Below are 18,453 nucleotides of genomic sequence, written 5' to 3'. Positions count from 1 at the left end.
CTCGTAACATGGTGGTATAATACTGTAATGCCCTATTTCTTTTCTTAAGAGGGCGGTCTGAACCATCACCCCGTCAACCGCAGCTGCGGTACATAGGTAATAGGTACATAGGTAACTATGGGTAAAAGAACGTTCCCTGTTGTAACAGGCTGGTCGTATTATGAGCAGACCAAGATCGTGTGCAAGTATTCCTTGGAGATTTGAGAAGCAAGCTCTCCGAAACCCATGAGATATCACTAGTATGACTGTGACGAACTGTCTTATGATCCGTTTTGGCAACGGAGAGAGCAGCGGAAAATGGTGGAGCCAGATACACGATGCTGAATGACCACACGAATGTGAGAGACTCCACCGCCACTGTCCTTGTGATCTGTTGTTTTGTACACATACTGAGCTGTAATTGTGGCGAGATGCCATCATGTATACCTGAGGGTAACCCCCTTCTGTGGACTCACATATGAAAGACCTCTGGATTTAATGTCCAGTTTTCAGGATCTAAATCCTGACGGGTGAGATCATCTGTCTAACAGATGTCCACTCACGGAATGAACCCCATTGACATTAATCACATAATGTGTTCTGGGCAATTGAGGATTCGAGTTACCTGCCGCATTGCCATGCGGCTTCTTGGTTCTCCCTGGTTGTTGTGTATGCAACTGCCGTTGCGTTGTCGGACTGTTGGTCAGACTGAAAGCGAAGCATGTAGTGCATTGTAAAATGCACGGAGTTCCAGGACATTTCTCGACAGCAATCTGTCGTGATCCGTTTCAGAACCTCTGTCGCTGATCTTTTTTAACTACAACTCCTGAACCTCTGAGACTCTCGTCCAGATTATATACACCCTCGCCCCTCTGTGGGAAACGCGAGTGAAGGCCGGCGAACTAAATCGCTTTAAAACACATCATTATTCTTAACAGGCGAAACTAGCAATGTACCGCTAGTGCGCGTGTTGGCGAATACAGCAATGTACCGCTAGTGTGCGTGTTTTGCAATAATTACTAGATGTACATTTGTTCTTGCTGGTGTAGTAGGTAAATGTCTTCGATTTACCGTATTTATAATCTTACCTAGGAATTGACGTCGTTTAGACGGAATTAGATGCGATTGTTTTTGAACTTGATCTGCCACCGCAGTATACATTAGTAGCGCAAGTTAGAGGAACTTTGTTGAGACAGAGTTCTTATGAGCAGATCGTCTAAGATAGAGGAACTCTGTTGAGACAGAGTTCTTATGTCTATCAGGACTCTGAGATGAGCTATCATCACCAACATCACTTTGGTAAATACCCGAGGCGACAAGAAACGGTAGATCTGAAATGGTTAATGGTTGTGCAAACGCTAGAACCTGTGATGAACAAACCGAAATGGGTAAATACGCATTGTGAAGATCAAATGCAATTATGCAATTTTGTGGCTCTAATAAGCAAAATACTAACCGCAGAAATTCCATTTTCAAACTGCAGTAAGTGACTTGCTGATTGAGATTGCGACGGAGCTGTCTGGTTTTGCTCAAACAGAGGGGAATAAGTAACCCTGACTCTGTTGGTGTACTACTGCCTGGATTATAAAGACAGCTGAAAACCAGCAGAGACTAAATGGCAACCTGCCAAACCGTTCGACAGAGGCAGTCTTGTCCTTTATCTGTAAATAGCTGAGACATCCATGAGTTGAAGTCTGGAACCCCCGCAAATGTAAGATGTAAAGACGCGCTTCCACAATTGGAAAAGAGGTCATCAAACCACTGGCTTGCTGACTGTAGCGTCCTGTCGTTACAAGGCGTGACTGTTTTGTACCACCGTCTGGAAAAAACTGAAGTCTAAAGGGAATAAACGCCGGCACAAGTATTTCCGTTTTGATACTGGATGCGGTAATTGCTGAATATCAAATTTAGGACCAAACAAGCTCTGGCCTTGTCGTGCTGAAACTAGCGACGATGAAAAGTGAGAATCGAAGTAACCGGCGTTAGTAGAAGCTTTACAGATATACTCTGCAGCTTCTTTTAACAGTTATCTCATTGTTTCCATACATAGAGTCTAGTGACCCAAATGTATCTTGGGTCTTTATAATGTTTGACACAAACGCATTTACCAATGGTGGATCGCATCATTTTGGAAACGATTAAATAGTGGTCAAAGTCTACTCAGTCTTTGTAAAAACGGAGACATTGACTCACTGGGATTTAGCAATGTACGTCAACAACCCCGCACTATCTGAGTGCTGGTCTAATGTACCCTTCTCACTCGTAGTTATCGGTGTGAGATCTGACATAGAATCGTGCATTAAATTATAAGACCAGTTAAATAAACACCCTGGTACCCAAAGGGAATTTGGCCCTTTGGAAAGACTGTCTTTTGTTAGAGCAGGCGGAGTACTTCCGAGACTCCGATGTTACCACTCTTTTAATGTGAATTGCCCATGCTTATAGGATATTTAAAATTATTTTTAGTCTGCGCTAGAGCCTTACTCGCTATGCAGACAGACACCACAATAGGCAACGGACAGACACTTGCACGACTTATTGAAGTTATTATGTGTCATATATATTTTATTGTATATGAAACTCATGGTTGTTCCTCTCTACGGAAATCTTTAGTAAAAGGCGAAAGATTTATTAGCTCTGAAGAGAAACAAGAGTATTCTTATGTGAAAAGCAGTTCACATGGGCATGTGAAACCCGAACCAAATTCCCACTAACACCCCTGCGCCTCTGGTGGCTTAGAGATGTAGGGCAGGAATGTTCCAGAATTACAAACTGGAAAACAACAGGAAGCATGGTTAAAATGGCCCCTTTGCCATGCTGACCTGATAATCACAGAACAAAATAACAAATGTTTGTGTGTTAATATATTATACAGTATAATCACAGGCCGGGTACAACACATGCTCTATGAATAAATATATCTAAGCTCATAGCCTATGATAATTACATACATTAAAATATTTATACAGCATTAATATAGGCTCAATAGCCTATTATACAGTGATACCACAGACCTTAATATAGGCTCCCTAGCCTATTTACAGTGTTAATAACAGCCATTAATATATAGGCTCAATAGCCTATTCACAGACCGTAATATAGATTCAATAGCCTATTACTGCCAGGACAGGAACAATACCTTATAAATACCTGTGATATATATATCTATATACCCTGCTGTTATATTTGATCCGCCAGCTTCCACCGTGCCTCTTCCCCCCTGTAACGCTGTGTCTGCGGGAAGCCTGCACTGGCATGTCACCGTCTCTGTACTGAGACTGATGGAGCTGCGGCTGTATGGCGCTGGGCGGCCGGACATAGCTGGGCGGCCGAACTCTCTGCGGAAGGCCTGCACTAGCACTTGTGGATGGAAGGTGCCGGAGCGGCGGTCATACTGAGTATGGCTTCCCCCCTGCTGTGCGGCCGGACGGAGCTGGGCGGCCGAACGGAGCGCTGGGACGGGCGGCTTGATGTCACCGTCTCTGTTACTGAGTATGGCTTCCCCCCTGCTGTGCGGCCGGACGGAGCTGGGCGCCGAACGGAGCGCTGGGACGGGCGCCGCTGTTAGACGTAGCGGCTGGGCTTGGCGGCGTATGAGCGGCGAAGCATATTAACCCCAACATAGCGGGGCGGCAGCCTGCGCTGACCGCCCCGTTCCCCAGCCTACCTTGCTTGCTCCTGATCATGGCTGCGACGGGGCTTCTTATGTGTAAGCTCCGTCCAGCTTCAGTGATGTGACTCATGGCTGTGACGGGGCTTCTTCTGTGTAAGCTCCGTCCAGCTGTGTAGTCCTGGCTGCGACGGGGCTTCTATGTGTAAGCTCCGTCCTGCTTTCAGTCAGCTTCCAGTGATCTATGGCTGCGACGGGGCTTCTTCTGTGCAAGCTCCGTCCAGCTCTCTAGTCCTGGCTGCTCTTTGCCGGAGCAGTGGGCTGTCTGTGGCTGTGAGGGTGCTCTTTGTGAGGACCGACACGCCATGCGCTGCCCGTGCAGCGGCACTATCCCGGACCCATGTCTTTCTTGAAACTGGGAAGGGATGTGCTCTTAAAAAAAATTAAAAATAAAAATGAAAAATTAATAAAATCTTCCAACAAGTGTGGGAATCCCACAAGCCGATGTTAGTGCTTTGAGCACAGAAAAAACACTGGGTTCGTACACTGAGGTACTCTAGGGATATGGAGGGGTGGAGAGTTCTAAATTTAAATATTCAGTGCCTTTGTTCTGCTACGCCGCCCATATCCCAAGAGTACTCCAGTGACCCCTAGTGGATGAAAAAGAAATATTGTTTGAAATAAAGTCATTAATTTGACCCCAAAAGCAGAGCAATCATTTATTTTATTTTACACTTACAATATCAAGAAATGCATGTGGTAACCGGCTCTAACACTAGCTTAAATGTCTATAACATCTAAGTTAATGTTAGCACTTACTGGTGCATGGGTCAGAGGGGTACACAGCCTTTCTGGCTAAAGTGCACGTTAGGAAATCAAACTGAAAGTGCTGCTGCAAATATGAGATCCATGTAGTGTTTGCTGCAGAATAAGAGGAACCTATTTGCAGTTATGCCATATAACTCAATAATGTCTATGTAAGGAGCATGTCAGGACCTTCCCTTGTAACACTGGGGTTAATGTACAAATTGTGCCGCTATACTGTGTAATAATAAATTATATATATATATATATATATATATATATATATATATATATATATATATATATATATATATATATATATATATATATATATACATATACACATACATACACACACACACATATATATATATACACACACACACACACACATACACGTAGACGGGCTCCGCAGGAGACATGGGCACTTTAAGAATTTAGATCTTGGTGTGCACTGGCTCCTCCCTCTATGCCCCTCCTCCAGACCTCAGTTAGAGAAACTGTGCCCAGAGGAGACTGACAGTACAAGGAAAGGATTTTGGTAATCCAGGGCAAGATTCATACCAGCCACACCAATCACACCGTATAACTTGTGATAACAACCCAGTTAACAGTATGACAATAACATAGCATCAGTTCACGCCCGATGCAACAATAACGTAACCCTTATTGAAGCAATAACTATATACAAGTATTGCAGAAGAAGTCCGCACTTGGGACGGGCGCCCAGCATCCACTACGGACTACGAGAAATAGATTTACCGGTAATTAAAATCTTATTTTCTCTAACGTCCTAGAGGATGCTGGGGACTCCGTAAAGACCATGGGGATTATACCAAAGCTCAAACGGGCGGGAGAGTGCGGATGACTCTGCAGCACCGATTGAGCAAACATGAGGTCCTCCTCAGCCAGGGTATCAAACTTATAGAATTTTGCAAAGGTGTTTGAACCCGACCAAGTAGCAGCTCGACACAGCTGTAGTGCCGAGACCCCTCGGGCAGCCGCCCAAGAAGAGCCCACTTTCCTAGTGGAATGGGCCTTGACTGATTTAGGCAACGGCAATCCTGCCGTAGAATGCGCCTGCTGAATCGTGTTACAGATCCAGCGAGCAATAGTCTGCTTTGAAGCAGGGCCGCCAAGCTTGTTGGCTGCATACAGAACAAACAGTGCTTCTGTTTTCCGGACTCTAGCCGTCCTGGCTACATAAATTTTCAAAGCCCTTACCACATCAAGGGACTCGGAATCCTCTAAGTCCCGTGTAGCCACAGGCACCACAATAGGTTGGTTCATATGAAAGGATGAAAACACTTTTTGCAGGAACTGAGGACGTGTCCGCAATTCCGCTCTATCCATATGGAAAACCAGAAAGGGGCTTTTATGTGATAAAGCCGCTAATTCCGACACTCGCCTAGCCGAAGCCAGGGCTAATAACATGACCACCGTCCACGTGAGATATTTCAACTCCACCGTTTTAAGTGGTTCAAACCAGTGTGACTTTAGGAAGCTCATTAAGGTCCCAAGGCGCCACCGGAGGCACAAAAGGAGGCTGAATATGCAGTACTCCCTTTACAAAAGGTCTGAACTTCTGGGAGAGAAGCCAATTCTTTTTGAAAGAAAATGGATAGGGCCGAAATCTGGACCTTAATGGAGCCTAATTTAAGGCCCAAATCCACTCCAGTTTGTAGGAAGTGAAGGAAACGGCCCAGATGGAATTCTTCCGTAGGAGCATTCCTGGCCTCACACCAAGAAACATATTTTCGCCATATACGGTGATAATGTTTTGCTGTTACTTCCTTCCTAGCCTTTATCAGCGTAGGGATAACCTCAACCGGAATGCCTTTTTCTGCTAGGATCCGGCGTTCAACCGCCATGCCGTCAAACGCAGCCGCGGTAAGTCTTGGAACAGACAGGGTCCCTGTTGCAACAGGTCCTGTCTTAGAGGAAGAGGCCACGGATCTTCTGTGAGCATTTCCTGCAGATCTGGATACCAGGTCCGTCGTGGCCAATCTGGAACAACGAGGATTGTTCTCACTCCTTTTCTTCTTACTATTCTCAACACCTTGGGTATGAGAGGAAGAGGAGGAAATACATAGACTGACCGGAAACACCCACGGTGTCACTAGGGCGTCTACCACTACTGCCTGAGGGTCTCTGGACCTGGCGCAATACCTCTGTAGCTTTTTGTTGAGGCGGGACGCCATCATGTCTATCTGTGGCAGTTCCCACGACTCACAATCTGTGCGAAGACTTCTGGATGAAGTCCCCACTCTCCCGGATGTAGGTCGTGCTGAGGAAGTCTGCTTCCCAGTTGTCTACTCCCGGAATGAACACTGCTGACAGTGCGCTTACATGATTCTCCGCCCAGCGAAGAATCCTGGTGGCTTCCACCATTGCCACTCTGCTCCTTGTGCCGCCTTGGCGGTTTACATGAGCCACTGCGGTGATGTTGTCTGACTGGATCAGAACTGGTTGGTCGCGAAGTAAGGTCTCCGCTTGACGTAGGGCGTTGTATATGGCCCTTAGTTCCAGGATGTTGATGTGCAGACAAGTCTCTTGACTTGACCAAAGACCCTGGAAATTTCTTCCCTGTGTGACTGCTCCCCAACCTCGGAGGCTTGCGTCTGTGGTCACCAGGATCCAATCCTGAATGCCGAATCTGCGGCCCTCAAGAAGGTGAGCACTCTGCAGCCACCACAGGAGTGACACCCTGGCCCTGGGGGACAGGGTGATCAACCGATGCATCTGTAGATGTGATCCGGACCACTTGTCCAGCAGATCCCATTGGAAAGTCCTCGCATGGAACCTGCCAAAGGGAATGGCCTCGTATGAGGCCACCATCTTTCCCAGGACTCGAGTGCAATGATGCACTGACACCTGTCTTGATTTCAAAAGGTTCCTGACCAGAGTCATAAGTTCCTGGGCTTTTTCTATCGGAAGATAAACCCTTTTCTGGGTCGTGTCCAGAATCATGCCCAAGAAAGGCAGACGAGTCGTAGGAACCAACTGCGACTTTGGAATATTGAGAATCCAGCCGTGTTGTTGTAACACTTTCAGTGAAAGAGATACGCTGTTCAGCAACTGCTCTCTTGATCTCGCTTTTATGAGGAGATTGTCCAAGTACGGGATAATTGTGACACCCTGCTTGCGCAGGAGCACCATCATTTCCGCCATTACCTTGGTGAAAATCCTCGGGGCCGTTGAGAGACCAAACGGCAACGTCTGAAATTGGTAATGACAGTCCTGTACCGCAAATCTTAGGTACGCCTGATGAGGTGGATAAATGGGGACATGAAGGTACGCCTCCTTTATGTCCAGTGACACCATAAAATCCCCCCTTCCAGGCTTGCGATGACCGCTCTTAGCGATTCCATCTTGAACCTTTTCAAGTATAGGTTCAGAGATTTTAAATTCAATATGGGTCTGACCGAACCGTCCGGTTTCGGAACCACAAACATGGTCGAATAATAACCCCTTCCCTGTTGAAGGAGGAGAACCTCGACCACCACCTGCTGAAGATACAATTTTTGTATTGCATTTAACACTATCTCCCTCTCTAGGGGGGAAGACGGTAGGGCCGATTTGAAATACCGGCGAGGAGGCACCTCTTCGAATTCCAGCTTGTAACCCTGAGAAACAATTTCTATTGCCCAGGGATCCACCTGGGAGTGAACCCACATGTGGCTGAAATTCCGAAGACGCGCCCCCACTGGCCCCGACTCCGCCAGTGGAGGCCCAGCGTCATGCGGTGGATTTTGCAGAGGCCGGGGAGGACTTCTGTTCCTGGGAACTAGCTGTGTTGTGCAGCTTCTTTCCTCTGCCCCTACCTCTGGCAAGAAAGGACGCACCTCGAACTTTGTTTCTTTGTGAACGAAAGGACTGCATTTGATAATGCGGTGCTCTCTTAGGCTGTGAGGGAACATAAGGCAAAAAATTTGACTTTCCAGCTGTAGCTGTGGAGACCAGGTCCGAGAGACCTTCTCCGAACAATTCCTCACCCCTGTAAAGGTAAAACCTCCATATGCCTTTTTGAGTCGGCATCACCTGTCCATTGCCGAGTCCACAGGACCCTTCTGGCAGAAATCGACATAGCGTTTATTCTAGAACCCAGTAGACTAATGTCTCTTTGAGCATCTCTCATATAAAGTACAGCGTCTTAAATATGCCCCAGGGTCAATAAAACAGTATCCTTATCTAGGGTATCAATCCCCTCTGATAAGGTATCTGTCCATGCCGCTACCGCACTACAGACCCAGGCCGACGCGATTGTTGGTCTGAGTAAGGTACCTGAATGTGTATAAATGGACTTCAGGGTACCCTCCTGTTTGCGATCAGCAGCATCCTTGAGGGTAGCCGTATCCTGGGACGGCAGGGCTACCTTTTTGGATAAGCGTGTTAAAGCTTTGTCCACCCTAGGGGAGGATTCCCATCGTAACCTGTCCGTTGGCGGGAAAGGATACGCCATAAGAATCCATTTGGAAATCTGCAGTTTTTTATCTGGAGATTCCCAAGCTTTTTCACGTAACTCATTCAGTTCGTGTGAGGGGGGAAAAGTTACCTCAGGTTTCTTTCCCTCATGCATATACACCCTCGTGTCAGGGACAGGGGTTTCCTCTGATGTGCAAAACATCCTTTATCGCTATAATCATATATCGAAGGGATTTAGCCAATTTTGGCTGTAACTTTGCATCATCGTAATAGACACTGGAGTCAGAATCCATGTCGGTATCTGTGTCAACAATTTGGGATAGTGGGCGCTTATAAGACCCTGACGGTCCCTGCGACATAGGATCAGGCACGGGTTGAGACCCTGACCGTCCCAATGCATCAGCCTTGTCTAATCTTTTATGCAAGGAATTAACATTATCATTTAAAACCTTCCACATATCCATCCAATCAGGTGTCGGCGCCGTCGGCGGAGACACCACATTCATTTGCTCCCGCTCCTCTCCCACATAGCCTTCCTCATCAGACATGTCGACACAAGCGTACCGACACACCACACACACACAGGGAATGTCCTTTCTGAAGACAGTTCCCCCACGAGGCCCTTTGGAGAGACAGAGAGAGAGTATGCCAGCACACACCCCAGCGCTATATAACCCAGGAATAACACAGTAACTTAATGTTAACCAAGTAGCTGCTGTTTATATCTTTTTTGCGCCTAATTATGTGTCCCCCCTCTCTTTTCAACCCTCTTCTACAGTGTATCAGCAGGGGAGAGCCTGGGGAGCTTCCTCTCAGCGTGCTGTGGAGAAAAAAATGGCGCTGGTGAGTGCTATGGGAGAAGCACCGCCCCCTCGGCGGCGGGCTTCTGTCCCGCTTAAATTGTAATTCTTTGGCGGGGGCTCATACATATATACAGTGCCCAGCTGTATATATGTGGACTTTTGCCAATATGAGGTCCCAAATGCTGCCCAGGGCGCCCCCCCCTTCGCCCTGCACCCTTACAGTGACCGGAGTACCTCCAGTGAAGATCACAAAGTCTTCTGCCGCCTGTAAAGTGTTCTTGCTTCTCATACTCACCCGGCTTCAGTCTTCCGGCTCTGCGAGGGGGACGGCGGCGCGGCTCTGGGACGGACGGCGAGGGTGAGATCCTGCGTACCGATCCCTCTGGAGCTAATGGTGTCCAGTAGCCTAAGAAGCAGGACCTAGCTTCAGAGAGTAGGGCTGCTTCTCTCCCCTCAGTCCCACGATGCAGGGAGTCTGTTGCCAGCAGAGCTCCCTGAAAATAAAAAACCTAACAAAATACTTTCTATCAGCAAACTCAGGAGAGCTCACTGAAAAGCACCCAGCTCCTCTGGGCACAGTATCAAACTGAGGTCTGGAGGAGGGACATAGAGGGAGGAGCCAGTGCACACAAGGAACTAAATTCTTTCTTAAAGTGCCCATGTCTCCTGCGGAGCCTGTCTATCCCCATGGTCCTACAAGGATGAGAAGCGATATCGGTGCACATATCGTGTGCCTCACTACTACAAACACCTATTAAACATTTTCCTCTATCTCCACTTGAAGTCATACTACATGCTGCAGCAACACTGATCATCTCTATCTACTCCACGACAACTCCCTAGTTTTCTCATGTCCTTCAGAATCCAAATATATTTACTCATGATGCCCTAAAAATCCCTAACTGAAAGTAGACATTCTCCCTTCAGACTTGCCACTGACCAGCACTACTGTGATACACACTTCTCTACTATGACCGTTCACACTCTCCCCTGGCCTTAAAATACCAAGGATGTGCGCTGAGGTAAATGGCTCAGGAGGCATTGGCTAGTACCAGTCAGATTTATACACAATATGAGCCCAAGCGTTTGTGTGGGCATTATACACAGGTGCAACAGTATACACTTCTAGAAAGTTGGCGAGTTTTGATCGATGATGTGCGGAAAAGATTTTCAGGTAAGGCACTGCCCCACCTGCCAGAATTTTTACTCCAGAGTTTTGACTATAAAAATGATTAGAATAATATTTCTAATATATTCTTTGTATGTTTCATATTGTATTCTGGCTTATATGTTACTATGGGGAACATTTACTAAGCAGTGATAAGAGCGGAGAAGTGAGCCAATGGAGAAATTGCCCCATCAACCAATCAGCAGCTCTGTATCATTTTATAGTATGCTAATTATAGATGTTACTTCAGTGCCGATTGGTTGACATGGGCAACTTCTCCGCACTTATCACTGCTTAGTAAATGTCCCTCTATGTCAGTAAAGGTTCTGCCTCATTTCACCACTCGTCACTATTAAATACATTCTGGAAACCCACCTCTTTATTATAGCTACCATACTCACAGTCTATATTGCCCACAATGGTGTATCCTGACAACTGTTTCAAACTCCACTATAAAAGCCCCCATACATCAGCAATCACAATTTATTGTTGCAGAGATCCTGTGATCCCCTACGACCCCCCCCCCCCCGATATATTGTTTCCACAGCACATCTTCGCCCATACATTAGATTTCAGCGGTCTGCAGATTTTTTCATATTAGGATTGCATATTTAAATCTTGAAAGTGCCCATACATTACCTCAATTGATTGTCATTTTACAAGTTATATGTAAAAGTGGATGGTACTGCTACTACCCACCCCCTCCCTTCTACTCTTCAACTCAGTAACAGTTCTCTACCACTACAGTGAATCGTTTCAAAAATGGAAGAAAAAAAAAAGTGCAGGGTACCCCTCCCAAAGCATAACTAGTCCCTGGATCTTTGAGCAAGCCCTGGTTCAAAAAAATAAAATAAAAAAAATAAGATTTTACTTACCGGTAAATCTATTTCTCGTAGTCCGTAGTGGATGCTGGGGACTCCGTAAGGACCATGGGGAATAGTAGGGCTCCGCAGGAGACAGGGCACTTTAAGAAAGAATTTGGATACTGGTGTGCTCTGGCTCCTCCCTCTATGTCCCTCCTCCAGACCTCAGTTAGAGAAACTGTGCCCGGAAGAGCTGACAGTACAAGGAAAGGATTTTGGAATCCAGGGCAAGACTCATACCAGTCACACCGTATAACTAGTGATAAACTTACCCAGTTAACATATGAACAACAACGTATGAACAACAACGGAGCATCAGATCAACCCTGATGCAACCACAACATAACCCTTATTTAAGCAATAACTATATACAAGTATTGCAGAAGAAGTCCGCACTTGGGACGGGCGCCCAGCATCCACTACGGACTACGAGAAATAGATTTACCGGTAATTAAAATCTTATTTTCTCTAACGTCCTAGTGGATGCTGGGGACTCCGTAAGGACCATGGGGATTATACCAAAGCTCCCAAACGGGCGGGAGAGTGCGGATGACTCTGCAGCACCGAATGAGCAAACACAAGGTCCTCCTCAGCCAGGGTATCAAACTTGTAAAATCAGGATTTTGGTACTTACCGATAAATCCGATTCCACAGGGGCCACTGGAGCGTAGTTACAATGGGGAAATAGTAGGCAGTAATTGGGAGCTGGCACTTTAAAAAACTATAACCCTGTGGATAGCTCCTTCCCTACTATCTCCCCTCCAAGCCAGTCTACGTAAAACTGTGCCCAAGGAGAGCTGTAATAAAGAAAACCTTAAGGTAGAGGAGGTTATTGACGTCTAGTCAACCAGGATAACCCAAACTAACCCTGGAATAGAACCTAACAATAAACAGGATAAAATGAACTCAACAAGCGGTCATTTATTGAACCGCAAACCGTTAAGCAAAAAAAACAACAACAAGGAGGAACAGCGCTGGGCGGGCGTCCAGTGGCCCCTGTGGAATCGGAGAAAGGGATTTATCGGTAAGTACCAAAATCCTGATTTCTCCTTCATCCACTAGGGGCCACTGGAGCGTAGTTACAATGGGGACGTCCCAGAGCTCCCAGAACAGGTGGGAGAGCGCTGAGAGTCCTGTAAAACCGCTCGGCCAAACTGAGATGCAGAGGCCGCAAAAGTGTCAAACTTGTAGAATTTGACAAACGTATGACGGCCGGACCAAGTAGCCGCCCGACATAAAGTAGTCATAGAGACCCCCCGGGCAGCCGCCCAAGAAGGTCCCACAGAGCGTGTGGAGTGTGCTGAAATGGAAGATGGAGGTTCCCGAGAAGCCGCCAAATAAGCTTGTCTGATGGTCAGTCGAATCCATCGAGACAAGGTTTGCTTAGAGGCCGGCCAACCACGGCGGGCAGCGTCGTACAGAACAAATAAGGAATCAGACTTCCGAATAGCTGAAGTCCTATCCACATAGATCTTGAGCGCTCTTACAACGTCCAATGATCTCGCATCCGGAGAGTCCCCCGAGAGGGCCGGGACGACAAGCGGCTGATTGATGTGAAAATCAGACACCACTTTAGGTAGAAAGGACATACGAGTACGAAGCTCGGCCCCATCCGCATGAAACACCAGGTATGGAGACCTGCAAGAGAGAGCCCCCAGTTCCGACACCCGTCTAGCTGAAGCCAGCGCCAGGAGAAGAACCACCTTCCAGGTGAGATAATTTTATCTCTACTGATTCCAGGGGCTCAAACAAGGAAGACTGCAGAAAAGACAGGACAAGACTGAGGTCCCATGGCGCTGTCGGAGGACGGAAGGGAGGCTGTATTCGAAGAACCCCTTGAAAGAAGGTCTGAACCTCAGGCAGCAAGACTAACCTTTTCTGGAAGTAAACCGAAAGAGCAGAGACCTGCACTTTTAGTGAGCCCAGTCTTAGGCCTGTTGAAAAACCCGCCTGCAAAAAACGGAGAAGACGGGCTAAGCTATACACGGAAGGAGAAAATTCTCGACGTTCACACCATGCTACATAAGCCTTCCAAATGCGGTAGTAGTGAGAAGATGTAACGGACTTTCTAGCCCGAAGCATAGTAGGTATAACTGTACGAGGAATCCCCTTCCTTGTCAAGATGGCTCAACAGCCACGCCGCCAAACGTAGCCTGCGTAAGTCTGGATAAAGAAAAAGACCCTGTTGTAGAAGGTCGTCTCGTAGTGGTAGGGTCCAAGGCTCGGCCACTGACAACAGATGTAGAGTGGAGTACCAAACCCTGCGTGGCCAATCCGGAGCCACTAGGAGAACCAGAGCGTCTTCCCTCGTGATGCGTTGCAGAACCTTCGGCAACAGCGGGAAAGGAGGAAAGAGGTAGACGAACCGGAAATTCCAAGGAGCCGTGAGGGCATCCACGGCCGCCGGGTCCCTTGTCCGAGAGTAATAAAGAGGCAACTGATGGTTCAGGCGGGATGCCATGAGGTCGATCTGTGGTTTTCCCCACCGACGTACCAGTTGCCAAAACACCTGGGGATGTAGCGACCACTCTCCCGGGTGCATGTCCTGTCGGCTTAGAAAGTCGGCTTCCCAATTGTCCACTCCCGGAATGAATATTGCCGAGATGGACAGAGCATACTTCTCCGCCCAGAGAAGGATTTTGGTGACTTATTTATTAACAGTTTCTTATATAGCGCAGCATATTCCGTTGCGCTTCGACTTCCCTCATCGCTGCGCGGCTGCGAGTGCCGCCCTGACGGTTGATGTACGCTACCGCCGTGGCGTTGTCGGACTGAACTCTGACCGCTCGACCTCGCAGGAGGTGATGTGCCTGCAGCAGGGCGTTGTACACCGCCCTTAGTTCGAGAATGTTTATGGGGAGAGCGGATTCGTGGATTGACCAGCGCCCCTGAAACTGATGTCCCAGGGTCACTGCCCCCCAGCCTCGCAGACTGGCGTCCGTGGTGAGGAGAGTCCAATCCCATATGCCGAACCGTCTTCCTTCCAACAGATGGGTCGACTGGAGCCACCAGAGCAGCGATGACCGTGCCTTTGGAGATAGCGTCACCCGCTGATGAAGGAACAGATGAGATCCTGACCACTGATTTAGAAGACACAGCTTAAACGGTCGAGAGTGGAAGCGACCGTACGGAAGAGCTTCGAACGCTGCTACCATCTTTCCCAGCAGGCGAATGCACAGATATACTGACACCCGACGGTGCTGAAGGACCAATCTTACCAGTGTCTGCAGAGACAGTATCTTGTCCCGCGGAAGGAAAACCCTCTGATGGACTGTGTCGAGAATCATTCCCAGAAACAACAGCCGTTGTGAGGGGTATAAGTGAGACTTCGGAAAATTCATGACCCACCCGTGTCGGATCAGAAGGTCCTGTGTCATCCGGATATTCTGAAGTAACCCTTCTGCTGAGCTTGCTTTTATTAGCAGATCGTCCAGATAGGGAACAATTGTCACACCCTGCTTCCGAAGTAGGGCCATCATGACCGCCATGACCTTTGTGAACACTCTGGGAGCAGAAGAGAGACCGAAAGGAAGGGCCTGGAACTGTAAATGAGCGTCCTGTATTGCGAACCGGAGAAAAGCCTGATGAGGAGGCCAAATGGGAACATGTAAGTATGCTTCCTTGATGTCTAAGGATGCCAGAAACTCGTCTTTTTCCAACCCCGCAATAACAGACTGGAGGGACTCCATCTTGAACTTGAATACCTTCAAATACGGATTGAGATCTTTCAAGTTCAGGATTGGTCTGACTGAGCCGTCCGGCTTCGGTACTAGAAACAGGCTTGAGTAATAGCCCTGTTTCCGATGATGCGAGGGAACAGGGATCACAACCCTTGCAGACAGAAGCTTCTGGACCGCGGCTTGTAAGGCAACTCCCCGGTTGTCGGAAACTGGCAAACCCGTGGTAAAGAACCGCTGGGGTGGTTGTTCCTGAAAAACGAGCTTGTAACCGCAAGTGATGAGATCCCGGACCCAAGCATCTGGGCAGGACTGTATCCAGACCTCCTTGAAATCCCACAAACGAGCTCCCACCCTGTGATCTCCCAGGTGGGAGGGAGGCCCGTCATGCGGTGGCAGTGGTAGAAGACTTAACGTCTGACTGGGCTGAGGCTGCGGAACCTCTACCCCTGCCACCGCCTCTACGGCCACGGAAGGTAGAAGCTCCACCCCTGGCCTGTCCTCGAAACCTGGAAGGGGCACGAAAGGATCGAAAAGAGGGACCCCTATATGGTCTGCGAGCGGCTGGAGCAGTAGAAGGAAGATAAGCCGACCTACCCCCCGTGGCCGTAGAGATCCAGGCATCCAGATCCTTACCAAACAGAAACTCACCCGTAAAGGGCAACGCCTCTGCCGCCCTTTTGGATTCCGTATCCGCATGCCAATGCCGGAGCCATAGCGCTCTGCGGGCCGCAATTGTTAAAGCGGAAATTCTAGCTCCGAGAACACCTATGTCCTTGGACGCTTCGCAAAGATGAAGGGCTGATTCACGGATGTGTTCTGCCAACTCTATCAATTGATCCGCCGGTAATTCGTCACGAATTCCAGAGGACAATTGTTCCGCCCAAGCTTCGATCGCCTTATTGACCCAACAACCTACCTGCGCCGGGCGATGTAAAACCCCTGCCGCAGAGTAAATATTCTTTAAGGTAGACTCCAACTTCCTATCTGACGCCTCCTTAAGTGAAGTTGCCCCCGGAACAGGCAGGACCGTCTTTTTGGACAGATGAGACACCGAAGGATCCACGATCGGAGAGGTCTCATAGCGCATTCTGCTACCTGCGGGAAAAGGATAGGAAGACAACATTTTTCTTGATACCTGAAATTTCGCGTCTGGATGCTTCCAGGCTGTTGTTATAAGCGCATCCAGCTCCTCCGAAACTGGAAAAGTCACCGGCAGGTATTGGTCGGTGCCAAACCTTGAAGGGCGTAAGGTGTCTTCCGTCTCCTCCACCTGTAAGACTGAGCGAATAGCAGTAATAAGAGCCTCTATACCCTGAGCTACTGGTTCAGAGTCCTCATATACCTGATCGTCAGTATCCGGGATATCCACATCCTGTATATCCTGTACATCTTACCCCGCCTCATCTAATTGAGGCATATCATCATCATCAAAGTCCTGTAACACAGAGGCTAGCAATCTCTTTTTTGCAGCCTGTTGGGGGGGCTAAAGGACGGGGCTTGGGAAGGGATTACAACCCTGGAAAGCCCTTCCACTGACTTTGCCAATGAGACTGCCCATGCAGGTTCTGGCGCCGGTACCGGGACAAGCTGTCGGAACCGGGCCGCCTCTCTATCTTCCCGAGAGGCTTTAAGTTCCCCAGTCAGCAGGGACATCACCTCTGTGAGTTGTGTCGTCCATGTCGGGGCGCTCTGGGGTTCTGAGGAGGGCTGAGCCGATGGCTGTGACTCCTCACCTAAAACCTGACCCTGCTTTTGTGTTGCCTTGGAGCCTTTGGTGGCCATGGCAGCACCTAAACTTGATACCCTTCCCCCACAAGAAAACAGCTATAGGCAGAATGGGAGGGTGGGGAGTGAAGCAGGGAAAAGAATGTAGCCACAGCAGCCCGATCTGTCCTGCACGATACTGTGTGCAGTGACAGGCTGCAATAAACAAATAGTGTACCTGCAGTGCCCCCCTTCCCCACTGTAACTGCTCGTTGTGTGGTCGCGTGGCCTCCGTCCCGCGCTGCGGCAGACAGGAAAAATGACGGGTCCCCAGCGCGCTCTACTTCCGGGCGCGCAGAGCGGGACTAAGCCCCGCCCCCCTCCTCGACGGCGCCAAATTCAAAGTTGCCGTGTCTTATGCCGGATCCCTGTAGCGGCTCTGTGAGCCGCGCTGGCGGGGATCCAAGCAGGGAGGAGGGCGGGCGGCTGGCGGGCGTGCGGGAGCGCGGCACTGCGCTGTTATTTATTTAAAAAAAAAAAAGTATTAAATAAAAATGATTAATAATAATCAGTGATTGCGCTGAGACGAAAAAAAAGTGGGTCCCAGGGACCCCTCACTTTTAAAAATTGGGGTCCAAACTGTCCTTTTGTGGGTCCCATCGGAATGAAGGTTCTTATTAATTATTCAAATATAAAAACACAACAACAAAACAAAAACTTAGGCGTCTGGCTTTGTGGGGAAGGGGCTTGGCCACATAATAGTGGCAATTCACATTACACCACACAGTAGTGCCGCTTATACACATTGCACCAGGTAGAACCTCCTATACACACTGCGCCAGGCAGAGCACATTATACGCATTGCACCAGGTAGAGCACATTATAGACATTGCACCAAGCAGAACCACCTATACACATTGTGCCAGGCAGAGCACGTTATACACTTTGCGCCAGGCAGAGCACGCTATACACTTTGCGCCAGGTATAACCAGCTATACACATTGCGCCAGAGCACGTTATACACATTGCGCCTGGCAGACCACGTTATATACATTGCGCCAGAGTACATTATATACATTGCGCCAGACAGAGCACGTTATACACTTTGCGACAGACAGAGCACGTTATATACATTGCGCCAGGCAGAGCACGTTATATACATTGTGCCAGGCAGAGCACGTTATATACATTGCGCCAGTCAGAGTACGTTATATACATTGCACCAGGTAGAACCACCTATACAACCACTGAGCCAGGCAGATCACGTTATACATTTTAAACGGGGAGAAGCTGCGGGCAGCGCGATTGAATGGGGAGAAGCTACCAGTGGTGATTTGATGGCAAGAGAGGCACTGAAACAGTATTATTAGCAGAGACACACTGGTCACTCAGAGACCTCTCTGCTTGTAGTGCGTAA

The 18,453-nt window shown here is 48.4% G+C and overlaps 1 protein-coding gene and 1 pseudogene across 1 annotated transcript in view; both read right to left on the bottom strand.

Annotated features, from left to right (window-relative positions):
- The window catches only part of RFK (riboflavin kinase), a 78,156-nt gene that overhangs the window by 43,234 nt on the left and 16,469 nt on the right, over window positions 1-18,453 (bottom strand). The window lies entirely within an intron of this gene.
- Window positions 2,513-2,636, bottom strand: LOC134932273 (U5 spliceosomal RNA; annotated as a pseudogene).

This window comes from Pseudophryne corroboree, chromosome 1 (assembly GCF_028390025.1).
Source record: "Pseudophryne corroboree isolate aPseCor3 chromosome 1, aPseCor3.hap2, whole genome shotgun sequence".
NCBI classification, from domain to species: domain Eukaryota; kingdom Metazoa; phylum Chordata; class Amphibia; order Anura; family Myobatrachidae; genus Pseudophryne; species Pseudophryne corroboree.
The sequence above is the reverse complement of the archived record's forward strand: the minus strand, read 5'-3'. Positions and strand labels throughout refer to the sequence as shown.